Source organism: Pezoporus occidentalis, unplaced genomic scaffold (genome assembly GCF_034315485.1).
Source record: "Pezoporus occidentalis ecotype Australia unplaced genomic scaffold, CSIRO_AGI_Poc_V1 ctg13, whole genome shotgun sequence".
Classification (NCBI taxonomy): domain Eukaryota; kingdom Metazoa; phylum Chordata; class Aves; order Psittaciformes; family Psittacidae; genus Pezoporus; species Pezoporus occidentalis.
The window spans coordinates 4,925,690-4,946,935 of record NW_026913103.1 but is presented as its reverse complement, the minus strand read 5'-3'; the positions used below and the strand labels follow the sequence as shown (position 1 = coordinate 4,946,935).

The window sequence follows — 21,246 nt, the reverse complement described above, 5'->3', positions numbered from 1 at the left end:
TACTGTGCCCTTCAATGTTGGAAGACATGTAGCTCTTAAATAACCAAGAAAGCAATATCAGTGTGAAGAACCAGCAGTACAACTTGCTGCCTGGCCTTGTTTTATTCAGCTAACTATGAAGACTTAGGTCTTGACACAATGGAGTCTAGAAAACATAAAAATAATCAGAACTTCATGAATTTCTGGAGAAAATGAAAAATCTGGTATATTTACTTTTTTGTTGAACCTAAACTTTATTTATATCTTAAAAATATGTTATATAAATTAGCACACGAAAAATACTACTGAATACACTCATGAAAATAATACAAATTATTACTCTGGAAAGATGATAAATATAAGATGCGGAATTGTGCTTCAGTTTAGATTCTTCTTACCTTGCTTGGACTGTCCAAACATGAGTTAGATGAAATTACTCACTTTGGCTATAGAGGAAGCATAAACAACCAGCTCAGATAGTATACCTAACTCCATGGCAAATTTAGGTGAGATAGTCTGCTCTGTTGCAATGTTCATTTTGTGTATTGACTCCATCTTTGGCAGTATTCAGAAGCTGTCTGGGCATGGTGCTCAAGATCACTTTGCTTGAGCAGAAGGATTGGATAAGATGACCTCCAGAGGTCCCTCCCAATCTCAACCATTGTCTGATTCTGTGACATCTTTTAAAAAAAAGATGACATTGTAAGTAGAAAGTAGCAATATTGTTAATTTGTAAAAAGAAAAATGCCCTAATAAACTAAATAGTATGATATAGTTTCCTTACAAATTTCTTTAGCCAGCACTAAGTCTGGCTTCTCTGCTCAGCTTTCTTTATGCTGTTCAGCTTTTGAGTACTGAAAGAATGGATACTTAGGAATTAGCTGAATATAGATCTGCTTAAATTATCAAGGTAATGAAAAAGAAGAAAACATACATGGCTATCAGTGGTGATTGTTGCTTGCATTTGGCTTCATATGTTGCTCATTCTCTTGAGGTTGCCTATACCATGAAGGCCAATAGTTTAAAGGGTGCAGAATGTTTAAAATACTTTCTCTCTCGCCCTTTCATTTTCTAGGAGGAGCTGCGTTGCGAGGAGGCATTCTGCAGAGCTATTGCCACTGCAGGTTCAGTTTCCTCTCTGTAACCCCTCTCTTGATTTCTGCACTGTGCAGTAATGCATTTCCATGTTACCTAGGGTTTCCCCATCTCACCTCCCATCTCTGTTTTGGTTTCTTTAAAAATCTGCATTCTTATTTACAAGGACTAATAGGAAACTCAAGTAGTTTCTTCTAATTTTGGGGGTGTTGGTTGATGAGAAAATGAACATGAGCAGGCAGTGTGCGCTTGCAGCCCAGAAAGCCAGCCGTATCCTGGGCTGCATCAAAAGGAGTGTGACCAGCAGGTCGAAGGAGGTGATCCTGCCCCTTTGCTCTCGTGAGACCTCACCTGGAGTATTGTGTGCAGTTCTCGTGTCCTCAACATAAAAAGGACATGGAACTGTTGGAACAAGTCCAGAGAAGGGCCACAAGGATGATCAGAGGACTGGAGCACCTCCCATGTGAAGACAGGCTGAGAAAGTTGGGGCTGTGCTGTTCAGCCTGGAGAAGAGAAGGCTGCGTGGAGACCTCATAGCAGCCTTCCAGTGTCTGAAGGGGGCCTGTAAGGATGCTGGGGAGGGACTCTTCATTAGGGACTGTAGTGATAGGACAAGGGGTAATGGGTTAAAACTTAAACAGGGGAAGTTTAGATTGGATATAAGGAGGAAATTCTTTCCTGTTAGGGTGGTGAGGCACTGGAACAGGTTGCCCAAAGAGGTTGTGAATGCTCCATCCCTGGCAGTGTTCAAGACCAGGTTGGACGAGGCCTTGGGTGATATGGTTTAGTGTGAAGTGTCCCTGCCCATGGCGGGGGGTTTGGAACTAGATGATCTTAAGGTCCTTTCCAACCCTAACTATTCTATGATTCTATGATTCTAACTTTGAGGATTTTCCTCTCAGTAATTTCTGTTAGTAGACAGGTATTGAACACCGCTCTGTAGTGAGATTATTAGACATCCATTGTAGGTTTTGTTTCAGATGGATTTTCTAGACAATTCTATAGTCACTATCTATGGAAGAAAAGGGGTTATATTTCTCAGTTTGCTCTTTAGCGCTGTGAGAATATGTTTTAAATCAGTCACGTATTGGTGTGATCCTAGTCTCCTTTTCCTACTTCAGTGCTAAATTCTCCCATGGGTGACATTCTAGCATGGTGCTTTATAGTCAGAGCGAAGGTGACAGATTTTGTATTCAGGCCAAACATGTTATAGGTTAATCTTTTTCTGTTATTCCAACTACTGACTTAATGGTAATAACAGGAGTAGCAATTTTGTTTTCTTTACAGAGAATGTTTTCTAACAGATATGTATAAAAATACAAAAAACAGTTTTAATGCCAAAGTATACAGGAAGTTTTTATGCTAATATGGAAAAGTTAGGGCAAGGCTGTTCTTAAAGCAATAAATCCTTTTTTTTTTTTTTAATTTTCCTATTTTCATTCTTTCTTGTTACTGTTAAAAATCTGATATCCAAATTCTCCTGCCCTTTCAACAGTCAATAAAAAGGGAAGAACAAGTCTCTTCTAACGTGCCCCAGTAAACTGTGGCTTTGGAGAACTGTTCTAAACATCACTGCTTAAAACCAAGGCATTTTTAAAAGAGTCTTATTTTTGACTGTCAATCACTGGTAAGCATGTTTCTTCATGCAAGTAAATGGAACACCAATTTAACTGAGCCCTCTTCATTATTGTTTACCAAATTCTTAAATAATAGGAAGTAGAAAGCAGACTCCTATGCCCCACATCTGTGAAAGTGAAACCACAGTGTGTAAATTATAGCAAATATTCAGAGATATCTGGAGGGCCTATTGTTTGCTGAACAGTTTGACAGAAGTAAGCTATTTTGCATATATCCTCTTTTTCTTTAAAGTGGCATGGTTTTGATATTTCATGGAAATTATAATCTTGAATTTCAAAACCCTGCTTCTGGCCCCTTGCAAAGATGTTCCCCAAGCATGGATTTGTGCCTGGATCTAAATATCTTATCCCTTCCCTCTTGTTCTGCTCAATTCACACAAATTATGCTTGCAAATGCTGTGGCTGTTTTTGAGAGGTGTATGTGTACAGTTTGGTCATCAGACAGGAGACAGTTCTGCATTAAAAAGTTAGTTGGACTGTTATTTACATCTGCAGTACATCTGTGGCTCCTCTCTGGGGTATCTTGTCCTGAGGCTTCCAGGAAGACAAAATTAGTAAAGAAGAGAAGATTGAGAGGGTATCTCATTAATGCATATAAATATCTCAAAGGCAGGTGCCAGGAGGATGGTGCCAGACTCTTTTCAGTGGTGCCCAGTGACAGGAGGAAGAGCAGTGGCCATAAACTAAAACACAAGAAGTTTCACCTCAACATGAGAAAACTTCTTTATGTTGAGGGTGACAGAGCACTGGCACAGGCTGCCCAGGGGGGTCATGAAATACCCCTCTCTAGAGACATTCAAAACCTGCCTGGATGTGTTTCTGTGTAACCTGCTCTAGGTGGCCCAGCCTTAGACAGGAGTGTTGGACTGGATGGTCTCCAGAGGTCCCTTCCAACCCTAATGATTCTGTGATTCTGTGAAAGTAGGGTATAACCAGTCAGAACTTGAACTGAAATGTGGAAAAAATGGCACTGAGTTGATGACGGAAACCAGCATCTTATGAGAAATGCAACTGCAGCCTGGGGATGTTCAGGAGAAGAAGCCTGCTTCTAGCCCTCATGAAATCAAGCAAGGAAGCAAAGGATTGTGCGGAATTAGGTGCAAAGGCTACAGCCCCCTCTCTGCATCCTTTCCCACCATCTACTGTGAATTAACCCTAGTGTATAGATAAGTGGCACTGTGCTCTTGCAAATGTCAAATCAAAACCAGAGCTTCACCTCCTATAGACATCAAATAGTACATGACACTGTTTGCAAGAACAGTGCTCTTGGTGCCTTAGGTCCTTAGGTGTCACAGCGTTAATAATACAGATGTTCTGTATTAGTTTAGAGAAAATATTCTACTATTTCTGGTCTACTTATCTATTGCGTAATATTCTCAGTTTATGAAGACTGCCACATTTCACCTCACTCCTGCATTTCATTTGAAGATAGTCCATTTGTATGGAGGGGAGAGATCTGGTAAAGAGCACATCTACAGCAGAGGGGTTCTTACCAACTTCTGACAATATCTAGACAGTTACATAATTACAATAATGGAATTGATATTTGATGATTGATTGAGTATTTGCTAATTGCACTTTTCTTGCAAGCTGTTGGACTAATGAAGACAAGACAGCAGAAAGAATTGAAGACATTTTAAAGGTAAATGGCCAGACCCTCCACTGGTATAAAATAAATGTTGATCTACTGACTGCAATTAAGCTACAGTTTTCTGTTTCACAGCTTGTTAGACTTTCTGAAAAAATTGAGGTACTGAGCTTGTTGAACACAATTAACCTGAGCTACAAGGAGAAGAATGTTTTTTTTTGGTCTTATTCCATTAAAAGTGGAAGTGAAGTCTGTGTTTGATTGACATAAGAGCAAATGTGTATAATATTCTTTGCATATGCAAATTACCTCCCTGCAGCTGATAGATTCATGTTCCCTTCCAGGTTTTTGTATAGGACTATATTAATTCAATGCAACATATCATGGCACTATTCATAAAACATATTCTATATGTCCTTTCAAGGAAACTCTTAAGCATTAAAATAGTACTATATTTTTGTCTGTATTTACTCATATTTATCTGATCAATGATCTAGTGTCACAGGATTAGACCTGTAGAATGCTTGCATATTTGCTTGATTATTTTTTAACAACTGTAGGTAATCTGAGTGGGTTCTTTCATAATATACAAATATCTGCGAAGGGACAGTGAGAAGCTTATTATAGTCCCTTGGAAGTCTAATAATGATTTTTAATTACCTACTTAATGAGAAGTGGTCCAGGGACATCTACACTACTTCCAATGCAGACACAAAACCCAGGAAAAACACATCTAGCTAGTTTTTCTCTGCAGGGTTGTTAGTCTCTACAGGAACATTATTAGAATTGAACAAATTGAGAAAAGTTGAAGGCCACTGACTAGCCGTCTCATGGGCTAGAAGCTAAGGTCAGCCAACATCAAAGTGGTAATAAACTGCAGTTGCTGTTTGCTTGAAACAGTAAGTAATTAACTGTTGGACTGCATTATACATTGCTGTGGCAAATTATCTATATTTTATTTATATAATCTTTCTAAAAGATGTGCTTTAATTCACTACAACTTGCTGTTTTGCATGAGAAAATTCCACAGCCTTTCCTGTGTAGGAGGCTGTATTAGAGTATAAAAATAGTTTATTCTGCCCTAAAAGCAATTAATCCATATTCAGCTCATTTTTATCATAGTCTTCGAGCAAGTTGCATACCACTCCTGGGGTGTGGCAGCGAAGCAAATAAGATGATTTACTTTATTTGCAGAGGTATGAGTTGGCACTTTCCTCGACTCATGCTTCACGCTGTCTCCATTTGACCCAACTGTGACAGCCAGGTTCTGGGTCTTTGAACTGAAAAGTGTCCAAACATGATTCTAGTTATCACTATTTTTTCTTTTTTTGTAGACAGTGTTGTGCCCCTCTAATTCTGATGGGCCATCTGATGCTCTTGATGTGGCTATGTATTCTAGCTGTCTCAAATCATCTTTGAATTGCACCTCACTTCATTTGCAGAAGATGTAAGAAATGTCAGTTTTTGGTTTTTGTTTGTTTGTTTTTTTTTTGTACAGTGGAGAAATATGAAATTTAAAATAACTGAAATGGCCAAATCTTTTAATATATTTCTTTCATTAAAATTACAAAGGCGGGGGGGGGGGAGAAGCCAAAAATGCTTGTTGAAGAAAGAATATAGATGAAGACAGAATATAGAGGATCTAAATAAAAGACACACTATTTTTATTTCACTGATAAAGCTTGCAAAACTGTTACAAAAAGACTATAAAACTCCTGTACTCCTGTAAGTGTTCCTGGAGATTTGTGACTGTGGCAATGATCTTCAGGCATGAATTTTTTTATTTATTTTTTTATACATCTGACATGTTTACCGCTAGTAAAATTAAGATTAATGGCGTATCTTTTGCAGATGTCAAAAAAGGGAGTAAACAGTGTAAGAAAAATGTAAATGCCAGTGTTAATTATGCAATTGACTTTTTAATTCTACATGGTTTTCTTAGGAAAATAATTTATGTATCTGGGAAAATATTGGAACATTGGAAATATGTGGAACATCACAAAGTCTTTTTAGTTTCATTAATTTGGCAAGATTATTAAATAGACAACTAAACTGAATCTATGAGCTAGATGGCAGAAATGTGTATTTTCTTTGGTTCTAAAATAGTGGGTGCTTGAGCTGAAGATACAGCAGAGCTAAAGTCCAAAAAACAATATCGGGTTTTATGAGGTGCAGCCAAGATCAAATTCATCAAAACACGATCAAACACCCTCTCTTCCAACATACTTTAAGGCAGCACACTTACAGTTATACTGTAAGCCAAAACAAAGATAAAAGCAGTAGTGCAATCTCAAATAATATACCTGTTCTGGAAGTGAGCAATAAGTATTATGGAAGTAGGCTGTCAAAAGACTATGGTGCGCCAGCCTTCAAGCAAATGAAAAATTGATATTTTAGAAATGAAAATACTTATGACTTGCTTCAGTGTATTTTAAGGAGCAACTAAATGAAGTCAGTGATTCCTCACACAGAAATATACACATAGTAGTGCTCCTCAGGACATACAGTCAAGAAACACAAAACTCATTTAGATAGATTTGTTTCTAATACATTGGTCCAGTTAATTTTGATGTAAAATATTTAAAAAAGACAAAGGTAGAAGGTTTTATCTCTGGATGCCTCTATGACTTAAGAGAATGAGATATACACTACAGTGATGGATAGTCGAGACAAAAGTTATATAGTAACACTATTGTATGTATTCCAGAAAAAACTTACTTACAGGCACACATTTTAAAGTCAAGAGGAACCAGTACAGTCAGAAGAAGCAATCTGTTTTGATCTTCTCTGTAGAAAAACATGGATTTTCTGCCAGCAGTTTCTGCCTCAAGCCTGGAACTTCTCTAGAGCAGCTCAGGTCATAAAAGTTTTTCTTCCATTTTCTAGTAAAGTACAGAGAAACATGATAGCGTGAACAATGACAATCCCTCTTCAGTATTTGTGACTGACATTATCTCCAAAAGTGATGACAGGTCCTGCTGCTGCTGCTGTTCACTCTCAAGTGCCACATTTTGTCCCCTTTTGCATTACTCTGGCATTTGGAGTTTTGATTGAAATAAGGCTGAGAGCTTTAGCTTCCATTAAAATCTTTCTTAGAAGCATTGCCTTCAGACTTCAGTATCCTGGTTGACTAATTAAGACATAACGTAAGTATCAGAAATTATAAGAAACTCACTTTTTAGACTTAGTTGTAAGATGTCACTAGGATTTAGGATGATACCTTATATTGACATTAGGATGTAATGTAGGATGCCAAACAAAAAAGTCTCTTTTGTAGTTCTGTTTTTTTTTCCTGTTCTCCATCCTCCACAGCCTATGTATTTATAACCATTTTTTTCGTCATTTGGTAGGGAATACTTAGATGTGAACCATTTTCATACCGCACAAATTTAAAAGTTTTACATTTCCAGTAATGCAGATTAGTTACACTCTTTCCTATGCTAGAGGTGCTTATATTTTCTTTGATTCACTTGCAAAATCTTCCATTTCCCCCAAGTTTTTGCTGAAATTCCTACTGTGTTACAGGATTAATATCTATGGTGCACAGCTGGGGAGTAAGGTTGCAAGTGTACAAGAATTAGCGGACTCGCATCAGCAGGTCACTACTGAAACCCACCCACAAGGGCTGGCAGCAGAGATTGCCTCCTAAGAACTTGTATTGTTTTGCCCTCAGTGAATGTGTCACTAACTAATGGGAGAGAAATGCTGAGAATCATTTGTTTTTTCTGAGCTTTATGAGCAAAGTAAATTGTTTTGTTTGCCTGATTTATTATAGTTTAATGGATAAAGTAATATTAATATTGCATTCTGAGCAAGAAGTTAAGGCCAGGATAGTCAAACTGTTACTCATTTGATTGGAGTACCTCAATTTTATATGATGGGACAAAATTAGATGTTCTTTTTAGAACGTAGATATATGTAACTCACTTCAGTGAGTTAGTTTGTTTGAACATCAGTTCAAAGTGTAAGCATGTAACACCAAACTTTCTGCCAATATATTATGTCTCTACAATAATCTTCCAAATAGTTGTTTCTGTAAAACAGAAGTGTTTCTATTTTTATATATTCTTGTTATTTTGTCCAAGTCAAATATTGAAATGGACAACACAAAATTAGTGATTATTTCTTGGTCTCCAAAATAAAATATATTTGACATGATGGAAGTGTTTGGGGCACTTACAAATGTGTCATCAATGTCTAAATATCAGTTGTTTGACATAATACCTAATACTTAAATAATTTTCTCCTTATGAGCTCCTTGAGAATTAAAGTGTTTTTTCATTGTTCCTTCCTTGTTTAGACAATGACACAGATCAAGAAGTCATTCCAAAGACAGGATCACAGCACCAGGCTACCACTGATTCTACAGCTGCTTCCTGTAAGGGCTTGTACTCATCCACTGGTATCTCATGTAGTTGTGGCCAAATAGGTTCCTGCATGTTGAAATTGCCACAAAGAGCATGGTACCTTTTCGCTGCTGCCCGTCCTACTATTTGCACAGTGACCCTGAATCACTGAAGGGTACTGTTATGATTTGCTTGGATCTTCTTCTGCTCTGAGAATTTGGGGTGTCTCCACATATAAGTGTTGAAAAATTTCTTAGCATCTTTCTACTTTTTTAGTTCCCTTTCTTCTTTCTTTCTTTCCTTCCTCATCATCTAACCCTAGATGAATATTGCAAATCATCACCAGGGAAAAACTTCCTAAAGGAGGCCCATTCTGCATTTCACTCTAAATCACAGCGCAAATGAGAACAGAATTGTCAGGATAAGGAATTTTCATTGCCAGAGATGTTTACGGGGTTGCTCTGCCATGAGGCTATAGAACTTTGCTCTGGAGTCTGAGATCTGCAGCATCTTTGGAGAATCTTGGTATCGTGGTTTTGTGGGCTGAAAGCTGCCCAATGTTACTATTGGTCTGTTGATTAAGAGACTTATGGCTTAGAATTAGGAACAGTAATTAGATCCAGAAGCAAGTGTGGATACATCAGAATGTATACAACCCTTAAGTATTGTGTTCCTAATAGTCATATAAAACAATCTGTGATTTGCGTGGCTTTTCTATTCTTCAGTGACAGAGAGAGTAGGAATGACTCTAGGAAGCTCTTGGTCTGGGAGGAAAAGGTTGTCTTTGGAATACTTTCCAGCTTAAACCTTTGAAATACTTTAAAAACTTTCCAGCTTAAACCTTTCATTAATTTCTCCGTGTCATCTTAATATATTTGAACTCTAAAAAATCATGCTGCAAAAAGTTCTCCCCACATGTAATTTTTCCTCAAGTGAAGTGCATACCTTTCAAATTATAAACTTCCTACTTGTCCTAGGAAAATCCTCACTGTATAAATAATTGAACTCATCTGCTGTGAACACAAGTATTCTTTCTCTAGCAGTCTGAAATATATGCCTAAAAACATATCTTGTACTTAGTGTTTTAAATAGTAATTACTCCTGTGAAGTCACTGGAAGCCCTTAAAAGGATTTGACAGTTTCCCCACAATCTTTCAGTGAATGTAGTAGCTGGGCTGTGCAATGCTACATCCACTGATAATTCAGCAGCTGAGGAACTCGGCAAAGCCTGCTCCAAACTTCTCAGCTGTTGACAGGCTTGACTTGCTGAGAACACTGGTTAAATATAGCACAAGCGAGCTGAGCTCAACAAAGTCATTGCTGTAACGCTGTGTGAAGAGACCAGAAGAGGGGAAATACAATCTGAGAACTAAACTGCCAAAGCCTAACACCACCTAGCAACAGTTGAAAAAACTTTCAAACAAAAGTCTGGGTGAGACACAGACAGAGTATACCTCCTACTTCTGCCTGGAATTTCTGCGAGAAGCAGCTCCGGTCTTCTGTTCTCTAAACCATTTCCTTCATTACTTTAGCTGCTGGTAGACCTACAGAAGTGGGAAAAGTTTCTCTCTTTGTGTTCTGCTGGGCTGGATCAGTCTGCTACTGTGGTAGTGCTGTGGGACGAGCTACTGTGATCTTGTGGTGTGAAGGATATTACTAGGTTTGTGTTGCTGACAGGTAAGACTTAATTAACCACTCCAATGCATTCTTTTAGAAAGAAGTTATTTTCTTTTCTAGTGACTATTGCTTCTTTCCTTTTATGAACAATCTTCTGCATAGTTTGGAAGCGTCAGTAGATAAAAGCTGGGATAACAGGTTTAGATTTTTACTTTAGACTTTCATTACAGAAAAACTTTGCTTAAATAACTTTTGCAGTTCTTAGAATGAGCATAAACAAATGCCTAGTAATAATATGAAAAAGTGTGTATAGAATTTGACATGTATCTTGCTTACATCTGCTTACATGCTGACAGAAAACCAACATTCAAGAATAGAATACATCTCATCCCTTACCAGTGATAGCCTAGCAGCTATTAAAAGTGACAGCCTGTGCAAGTAGTAAGGGGAAATAGCTATGCACTTTCACTAACTGAATTAACTGAATACTTTGTGACCCAGTGCATTTGTACTTTTTGTTTCCTTACTAACTTTTAGCATACAGGCACACCTAATGCCTTTCATACTGTCCTTTTGACATGAGCTCCTGGTTCTTCCTCTTGTACTTATTTATATAGAAGAAATATGTATCTCTGCTCAATTGATTAGTTGTATAATGCAACTGTCCTAAAGACTGACCTTATGTTTATTGTAGCCAAGTGCACTTGAGCTAGATCACTGTTGTTAAAGTATTTGTTTCTTTTAGCAAAATAAATAAGAAACCAGTGCTCAGACGTTTTACACTGACAACAGAATGGAAGCCTGTTTGTCTGTTGGCAATGCGTATCTGATAGTCCCATAATGATCATGTAATTTAAGGGAGTAATTGCTTAGTATGATTCGCTTTGTCTAAACTGACAAAAGCTGTTTGGTCAATTGAAGAATGAATACCCCCCATCCCACCCTCCCCCTGCAGTCCTTTAAAGCCAGTTTCTTCAAACAAAAGAAAATTAGTATGCATGAATTTTTAAAAGTTGTATTGATTATGAATTCACATGCAATATGAATTCAGTTATGAAGGCAAAGATTTAAAGAATGCACTTAACCCATACAAAAATCCTGTTCACAGGTTTATGTCATATTGTTTCAGATGAAAAATATTTGTCCTAAAGAACGAATGGACTGAGTGAGTCTTTGCTGACTGTCTGTGGTTTTTGACACTTAATCTGTGGACTCTGTGACTGCCTCAGGGAGATGAGAAGGTCTTGCTTGCTAAATAATTCTAGTTTCATCTCTGCATACTATACAAATGACGTCAATACCACATCTTAGCAGTGGCATACTTACAGATTTGATGAAATTAAAATACTCTGAAGCAACTTTGACTTGATGGCTAAGAATGTAACTGCCTGTGAAACAATGAGATAAATGGAGTATTAGGATGGAGGGAAATTCTTAAAAGTAAAAATAATATAGTTTACATTTTATTTCATAGCAAGAGGCACACTACTTAAGCACTAAATGGGAATACTTTTTGTTGGCCATGATTTAATGTGATAATCATTACTATGGAATTACTACAGCACTGTGTTATTCCATATCTAAATCTCAAAAGGAAGCTTTAGTATTACTTTTTAATATAGACATATCTGGAGAAAGTTGTTTGTTTTTTTTTTTTGTTTGTTTTTAAGAAAGCTATAGAGTGAGAAATAAAACTGAAACAATATGATTTGTACAGGTTTTGTCATCTTGACATTAGTGTGAATATTACCACTTCTTTTGACCGAGTTAATTGGCAAATAATAACGTTTGGGGAAAAAGCTATTTTGACCTTCTGACTATGTAGGGGTGACAAAACGTGGAAAATGCTATGCTAATTATCAACTGCTTTTTGCTTTTAGTTGTTGCTCAGCATAATATATGACTTTATAATTTTACTTTTCTTCCACAATTTACTTTGAGCAAAGTTTTTAAAAGAAAAGGTAAATTAGCCTGATAACTGTCAAATAAAGTGATTTTCAAACAGTCTGATAGCAACTTCCAACTCTAACACATTGAGTTGTGGTTTTACATACATCTGTCTTCCTTTCTACTTTAAAATGGAGGACGAGGCTAAAATTACTCTTCTCAACAGGTGTCCACAAAGAGGCACTGGGATTTTCCAATCAAATCTGCGGAATATGTAATGTGTCTATTCCACAGACAGTTTCATATTTTAAGAGTAGCCAACTCTACTAATGACCAGTGAAACCAAGCTCAATTTTATATCAAATCAAAAAGTAATTTAGGTTTTGGTGATATATCCCATTGTAGAGATTTTCTTGGAAGACAAGTAGACATAGGATACCCATTTATTTTCCTTATTAGATATTATTCTGATTTTATTTATATTCCCATAACTTTGGAATGAATGGTGCTTTTCATGGTGCTAAAGACTGTGTATTCCTCCCGATCTGAATCCACTTCCAGATTCTGGCTGTGGCTCATAGTTTCACCTTCATTGGGTCAATATTACAATTTAGGGCTGCTTCTAGCCGATATAGCAACGGCTAAAGTTATTGTCTTAACTGTTTTGTTATCACTTCAGTCTTTTAAACTCATTATAGAACATGTGGTTCATTTTAGCACCAAATTCAAAGACTTGAAATTAATCTTCAAAACTCATCTTCACTTGTGCCCTGATTTTCCCAAACTCCTCCTACTCATATCTGATAGAGTAATACCTTTGGCTCTGGTGTTAAATGGTCCATCCGCTACACTACTGGCTTTATCAAACTTGACATTGACCTAATGACATGAGTTTTCTATAGTGCCTTTCACTGTAGCGCTTGGCACTAATGTTATGGAAAGACTAAACTTGTCTACTAACAGAGCTGTGTTGATCAGTGTAGGGTTCTGACAATACGGTTGTGCCCATGAAGCAGCTTATGGAGTAAGCATAATTGCGTTGGGAAATGTTTACTTCTACCTGTTTTCCTCTGGGATACAAGTTCACCAGTGTAGCTGTTTCCATACTGACACAGGTATATCAGTAAAACTCCTCCTGATACAGGATCTTTCTGTTGGCACAGATTCAACACATTTTTAATTTAAGGCTTTAGGTAATCTCATCTAAAACAGTTGATGTGTCCCCCAGGCATAAATTAAGAATGTGCCTCAGAGCTGTGCTGGGTCAGAGGCCAGGTTTATGCCACTGAATACAGAATGAGATTTCCTTTGAGTTTAAAAAGATCAGGTCTTCAATAATTAACATATAAATTTACAGTCCCCTCAAGAGTATTTAACAAAATGCATCATCTGTATTGCTGTCCAAATATTTTTTTTCCAAAGAGACATTTTACTTTTTCTCTAATTTCCTGTTTCTTCCTGTCTCAAAGTTTGTTGTTAGACTTTGACATACTATTTTAATATATAAACTGAATTTGGGGGCAGGGATTTTGTAGTTCTACATGTCTAAAATGCCATTTTGAGATATAGAGCTATAAAATTTGTGAGGAAGCCAGATGACACAAGACAAAGAAGAAGGAACTCCATATATTCATACTTCTTATTTCACAAAAAAAAATATTTAGTGTGCAAAACCTAAGATAAGAACTGAAATCTAGACAGATAAAATAGTGTATGTGATAAAAAAATGTGAATATATTGTATGGAAAAGTTTAAATGCTTCTTTACAAGAAACACAAACACCTATACTTTTCAGAATCATCTTATTCTGGTGCTTTTCATTTTTAGCCTTTTCACTTTTCATTTCTCAATGTTTTCTACTAAAGGTTGTTTCCTAATACAGAATACAGGGGATTATTTGGGGAATACAGGCTTTTCTTGATATTGGAAGATATTGAATAACTGAGGAAACAATATTTCATAAAGAATTAGTGATACTAGAAAAATAAGGCATTTGTAACACAGTCCTAGTTATTCTTTGAGTATGGTGTCCAAAGAACAGGAACAATTGTGCCTATTGCCTGTTCAGGAGAGATAGTGGGAGTCTCTAGTCACGTTGAAGATTGCATGGTGCCTAATGTATTTGTGAAAATTGCACCTTTCTGGATACTTGATTAGCTTTTTCCTTTTATTTTTGGGTCTTTCCACCTACCCCTCCAGCTTCTGCAGATAGTCTGCATTTTCTGTATTTTTATTCTTACCATCATAGCAAACTAAGTGCTAATATCAATGCAAACATGAAGTCTTCCTAAACTGGGACAGCTTGGGTTTTGTGGTTTGTTTGGTTTTTTTTTAATTCAAGATGGCTTTGCCCTATCATTCTCATTCTGCTTTGGCTGGACTGTATCACTATATCTCTGAATATTTTCCACAAGTAAAGCATAAAATTCTAGCTGTAAAGATGATATGTGAGATTACATACATTGTGGTCTCCTCCAAAATGCTTTGCACGCTTCATAAATACAGCGCAGGAGTCAATTCCTACATTTAAAAACATATATCCTAAAAGCACAATTGCATTTTTATTTCGGAATCATTGTTCTGCAGATACACAGCTGTTAAATGCATAGTTTATCCTGGGCTGTTTAGTGAGTAGTGTTCCAAGGCAATGGAATGGCATTGCTCCTCCCTCCAGTTAGTAAATCCCCCCTCCAGTTAATTGCTGTGTGTGGTATTATAAAACTGAGGGGAAAATTAAGAATTCCAGCATCCAGTTCCTTAATTGTGCAGCTCTATGACAGCTGAAACTTAGGCAGAAATGTGCATATGTATGTGCACGTGTGCATGCCTTTTGTAAGAAAAGAAATGCTTTTTGGCATTACAGAATACATTGCTGAAGGAGTGGGACAAACTCATCTGAAGTACAGGGAAATAGGCTGGAGCTTGTACTTTTTCCCTTAAATGGGCAACCCATCTAGTTGCTCTTAGCTGACACAAGCAAAGGGGTGTGCGGATCTAAAAGATTGCTGTACATTGTCCAAATGTGTTTCATTTCAAAGCTGATAAAATGGCAATTAAAATCTTCATTATCTATGATGTGGCCAGACTCGTTCAGATCTAAACCAGTGGGATTTCAGAGGAAAAACCTAGATGAATTTGTAATAAACTTTTTCATTTTTATTTGTATACTTTCAGAGCTCTTTAATGCAGTAAGGGTTGATTTCTTTGCTTTTCCTTTTTGGGGAAATGGCATCAAAGGGTATAACGTTTTGTGATTTATGCTGTTCAAAAGTTTGTTCCAGTACATATGTAAAAGTAATATTTTGGGAGTTAATCCTATTTTCTGTGTGAAGTCCACAGTATTTAGCAGGTTGTAGGCTTAGGTGGGGGGAGGTAACTAACTAACTAGTGTGTCATGAGAGTGGATAGTAAGAGCCACAGCTTCACTAACAAACTTTAAAAAAAAAAAAAAAGAGGAGAAAAAGTGGATTCTATTCTAATAAAAGAAAAGGAATTTTTAGAAACTGCTTTCAAGGCCGCTGTTATTAAAAAAGAAAAATAATTGAAAATGAAAGCCTGTGCGTCCTTGGGACAAGAATTTTCATTAGAGTTTATCAGACTGCTTGCATTTTTCAGAAAATATAAAGCAAATGAACGCAACAGAAAGCAGGAGTCTGCTAACATCAGTGTAATCAAACTGCTGCCAACTTGCCTTGTTTATCTAAGAGATCTCTGTGAAAATAAGGTCTTTCCCACACATGCATGAGTCATAGGATGTAATGGGGCTAAGCAGACTTGCTTCAGCTTTCTAATGTGTGCATATCTAAACTAACCTGTTTTAGTGCCTGCTCCTGTAACTAAATGAGAACTAGCTTGACAACAGGAAGGGAGAAGTGGTGGTGAGTTCATGGTGCTATTTCAGTGCAATAACCTGAATGCTAAGGAAACGATGCAATTTCCATTTATTAGGAAAACTGCAGTTACTGTGACAACAAATATGCACTAAAGAAAAACATATACAATTTATTCTGAAGTTCAGGTTTGTGAACGTAATAGGTAGGATAGTCATAAAACCTCACACTGTCAAGTTATGTGACTCAAAGAATATTCTTACTTTAAAAATATATAATCCAGGTTGTTGAAAAAATATCCATTTAAAAGCCATAGGCAAGGACATAAATGAAAGGGTGGCAAAGCACATGTGATTAACTATGACTGCTTTGGTGTAGAGCTGACTAATATTTTTTTAAATTAGGCATATATTTCTCATGCTAAAGCTATTCAATTCCTATGTCTGTCATTCATACTTATCCCCAAAATTTCACTTGTCCCACCATCTGTAATTACAAAACCTCTTGGATCTAACTTTTAAAGTAAAGAGTACAGTAGTTCTTCTATAGTGTTTCATTTCTCCTACTTTTTTTTTTTTTTTTCCTACAAGGACTTCTGTAATAAAAAGAAACACAACTAATATTCCAGTAGATAAGGATTTCAGTTCTTCAATCTGATAAAATTCTTTAGAGGAAAAATAAACATTCCAATGTTTGACTCTGGGCAGGAGTCAGAAGGAAGGGAACGATGCCATGCTAGATGTCCTCAAGCATGTCAAACATACCAGAGAACAAGATGTCCCTTCTGCATGGAGGGACACACATGGCAACAGAGCTCCTGAGTGCCAGAGGAGCCACGTTATGAGGCAGCTGGCTATGGCAACTACTGCCACTAGCCAGAGGCTAGAATCTAAGTCAAAAGAAGCATCACTTTGCAAATAGTAAAAGGCAGGGTCACAGTGGTATGTTCTCTGAATGAGAGGTGCCACTTATGATGTTACAGAACCAGAATTAAAAGTGGAAGGAACTGACGGAAACCATCCTTTCTCATTCAAAGAGGGCTAACTCCAGAATCTCATCAGGTTGCTCAGGGCCTTGATTATTTACAGTTATCTTGAATATTTTTAATCTGTAGTTGTTTTAAGGTCTCACATTCTATTTGGACCACAAAGTTTTGAACATGGCTGGCTGAGGAATATTTTGCCAGTGATGATAATCACTGTATCAAAATCTGTATGCTGAATAGAAGTTGGCAGGAGCAACAACTGATAGTAGTATAAATCACAGGCCTTTGGCTCTTCTAAAATTGCAAAAGAAGCAATATTGGTAGGAGGGTTTTGTTCAGTTTTATTATGTTTGAGGTGTTATATCTAAACTAAGCATAATAAGAACCAAAAATTTTGTATAAAATTTTCCACCCTAGTTCACTCCAGCTTTTAGTATGGACACCTTCCTCCTCCCTACCACATTGTGTTTGAAAGCCAAGCATTTAGAATTAGAATGCCATTAAGGTGCCATCTCTTTGAAAAAGGATTCTGAAAATAAAAGGTTAAGTATATGCTATCTTTATCTTTCTAGGAAGTCCAATAAGATGAAAAACTAGCATTGAGATTGTAAGTAATAAGCAAACAAGGAAAGAAAACAGAGATGCTGGTTTTGAGGAAGGGAACCCTGCAGACTGCTTCCACTGCTGAGTTCACTATTCTTCCTGAGCATCTCTTTTCAATTGTATCCTAATCAGGAACAGAGAATGATGCACATATGGCAAACAGGATTCCTAGATGGAGTTCTGGTTGAACCAACCTGAGACTAGCTCTTTTGGTTTAGAAAAGCCCTTGGTTGTGCAAGCATCTGAATTTACGTGGTGGTGATTACCATAGCATGAAACAAGGGCAAGGTGGTGGCCTTGTGGCACTCAAAGGGATGTGGCAGGCAATCTTTCCATATATAATTTCTCATACCTAGTAAGAATAAACTCTTAAGACAGGTATTCTTCTCTTTAGATATCTCAGCAAGTAATGTTACTAGAACTGGATGATGTAACTAAAATTTTGCCATCTTCAAAGGCTGAGGAATTCTCACAGCGTGGGAGTATGGAGGTCTCAGATCCCATTGTACTTGTCTAAAGCAAATTTGGTGCTTGCTACAGAGAGGAATTTAAGGAGCTAATCCCTTGCATGCATACAGGTTATACAAAGAATTGATTCAGCAGGAGGACAGGAAGCTTAGTGTTTTAAAGCTAGGGGCCTCTAAACCATGGGTTAATCAGATAACAGGATCTTTAACTACCCTGCCTTGAATCCATTTGTGGAGTGGTTTTAAAAGAACTGATTTTCCTGCTTTCAGAGAGTGTGTTCTTAAACCCCAAATTATTTTGGAACAGCTTTTTATTAGAAAGATGGAGGGTGTACAATGTAAGTACCTTTGGTACAGAATTTGATCTATTTGTAAATGGAAATACACAACAGGATTGCTGTGGTACTTGGGGGCCCATGAGGACCTGTTCAGAGCCCTCTCTGTGACAGTGACACAGCTGCCTGGCTCCAAGAAAACAATTTCCCTGCAGTGATACTAGTTTCTAGCCCTTGTATCACTACCAGCCTCACAACCCTTGTCATCACAGGTCTCTGAGAACTAAGTGCTAGAGAAATATGTGATGTTAACTATAGGCAATGTAATGAGTTTCTCCTTAGCTTAGATAGCACAAAGGAAACGTAGGAACATATCAGAAATAAACTGAATAATCTGTGTAAGTGTTGAGTGAATACTCTGAACACAACAGTTTGTAAGTTGGTTAACAAATAAGTAGGGCAGGAACAATTCTACAGGCTACTACAGTCTACTCAAAAAATCCCTCCAAGTCAGCAAGTATATGAAAAAATGAGGCAAGCATAACTTCACACAAGGAAGGTTGATTTAGATGCCTCCAGCATTAGTTGTATAAACAACTAAATCACACTACAGGGAATAGGCTGTAAGAGTGGCAGCACATCTGATAGATTGCTTATTAATCAGGAGCACTTTGCTAAATTCAGGCTCCCTCTCCAAAATATTCATGCCATATTTGAATTTTGTTGTTTATGCCTTTCAAATAATGTTAGCTTAAACTGTGAAATGCTAAGTATCATACCAGGAGAGAGGAAGGCTGGTTAAATGGCTTGCTTTCACAGCAGTGGCTCCTTGTGTGACTCTCAGCAAGTTATTTACTTCTACACTTTTAATAACACCTGGGATGTTACAAGAATAAATATAGTAGTGACTGACACCCTGAGATGTTGCAGTATTGAACATCATGTCAACAGCTTTGAATAAGGAGACTTAAATAGCCCTCCTTGGAAACTAGATTCTGTTGGGAGAAGTAGGAATAGAAGTTAAATTAGTCTGAATGACAAGAATATGTATTTTTAGAGGAGCTCCCCAGAGGGAAGCAGATTTGTGCCCTGAGTTGTGAATAGCAAGAAATCAGCTGTACTGGTAAAAGCACAGCAGAAAAAGGGAAGAGGAGGACCAGGAAGCTGCAGGAACAAAACTATACCAAAATAGAAACCAAACTAATATCAATACTAAGATGTTTCAGAAAAACAAGACCATTTCCTCCAGTTCAGTTGCACCAGAAGTAATTCATAGGGCAGAGTTGGCACTGTCAGCTTGTGAACTTGTTGTTATGGGAGTGCCCAGGAGAAGCTGAACTGGTACAGGGAGGAGACATCTGGGGAAAAAAACAGCTTGGAGGAAAAAGGACCTTTGAGGGAAGGGGTGGGCAGGTGACTAATTTGGGTGATTGCCCAAATTAGCCTGTTATGGGACACCTGTGGGGCTGACGGAAGGCCACATTAACTCCACATATTGGCTGGAGGAATATAGAGCACCTTGAAACCAGAAATGTCCTGCAGTGCTGCCTGTCTGCTGCAGGCTCAGCAAATAACCAGGGTCTCCGGTCCTGCCTACTTTGTTAAAGCAATGGCAGCAACTCAGGTAGCTGTTCTTGGCAACTGAGATTTTTGATAAGGGCTTACCCTCGGCAATTGGGTTGCCATTGCATGAGTCTCACCTTTAATTAAGAACAGAGAAAATCATTAAAAAACAGTCCTGATGGCTTCAGGAGAATTGACATTTATGAGCTTTAGATGATCTGATGCCATGAGGAGAGGCTGTCAAATCCCCTGACATGCAGCTTTGGAAAATTATCTCAAGATTTTGAATGTGTGTGATTGGCAATACCAGTAGACAGAAGGGACAGCGAGTCTGAGAGCAGGGCAGAATCCCACACTCATGAATGCGCCACAGAACAGAAGAGGCAGGACAAGGCTTGCAGCCACAGCTGCTGAAACACTACTGAAGGCAATGCAGGTCTACCACATCATGCCCTACCATGGTGTAATGGCAGTGGCAATGGTGAAGGCAGGTCCAAGGCTAGTCCAGATCAAAGTAGGAGGTCTGGAAATTATTTTTTACTTTACTTGAAAGCCTTTCCATGGGAGGAAAGAATGGGGTAATAAATGACCCTTCCTTGGATTTCGTGAAAAGGAGGTCAGGTCTTTATTTTGAGAGCTTCCCCTGATAAAAGGTGTGAAATGTGGAAGTCCAAGCAGCCACTCATGTACCTGGATGACACTCCTCTGCATGTCCTTCTCTGCTGAGAGGCAGTGAAAGCTGTAGTCCTCCCCTGGGGCACGATGCAGGGAATGGTTGAGGGAAGATAAGGAAAACAAACCTACCAAAAAAGGGTGAGGGAGAGTGAAAAATTGAAGTCTCCTGCAGTGGTTGTGTTAAGCTGCAAAAAGGGGGGTGGAAAAGAAACCAGTGGCACGCTTTTGCGTGATCTCAACTAGTTTTAGGAAACCACTTAATTTCACTTGAAAAATAGGGACCTACAGTGAGAACATTTTGAAGTCTTAAAAATTGTTAGAGAGTTGCATAAGTACCATAGTTCTGTACTGAAAGAGCAGCATTTGAGCAACTGATTTAGCATTGTGGAGAGTGGAGCACCCATTCTCTTACAAAGCCATGCCATTCTTTTGTAGCATCTTTTTTTTTTTTTTTTTTTAATTTAAGGGCTTTGTTTCTGGGGAGGGTGGTTTTTGTGTTCTGTTTTTTTTGTTTGTTTGTTTAGGGTTTTTTGTGTGCGTTATGTGGTTGGGGTTTTTTTTTTCATTTTTTTCTTTTTTTTTTTTTAGAGTGAACAAAGTTAAACCCCCAGGGGTTTGGACCTACTGTCTCAAGGCTGAACTTAATATCTAATCTCTATGCTCCCCTGAACAGCTTACTTCATTCTTGTTTTCGTGGTG

The 21,246-nt window shown here is 37.7% G+C and overlaps 1 protein-coding gene across 5 annotated transcripts in view; it reads left to right on the top strand.

The window, feature by feature from the left end:
• The window catches only part of FILIP1 (filamin A interacting protein 1), a 128,747-nt gene that overhangs the window by 12,579 nt on the left and 94,922 nt on the right, over positions 1–21,246 (top strand). For 2 of the 5 annotated variants that reach the window (XM_062608214.1, XM_062608215.1), the window contains exon 1: positions 9,853–10,322. The exons of 2 other annotated variants lie outside the window; for them this stretch is intronic. The gene's annotated coding sequence lies outside the window, so the exon portion shown is untranslated. Of the gene's footprint in view, positions 1–9,852; positions 10,323–21,246 lie in introns of those variants that run through there. One more of the 5 variants, XM_062608216.1, reaches the window with a different exon arrangement.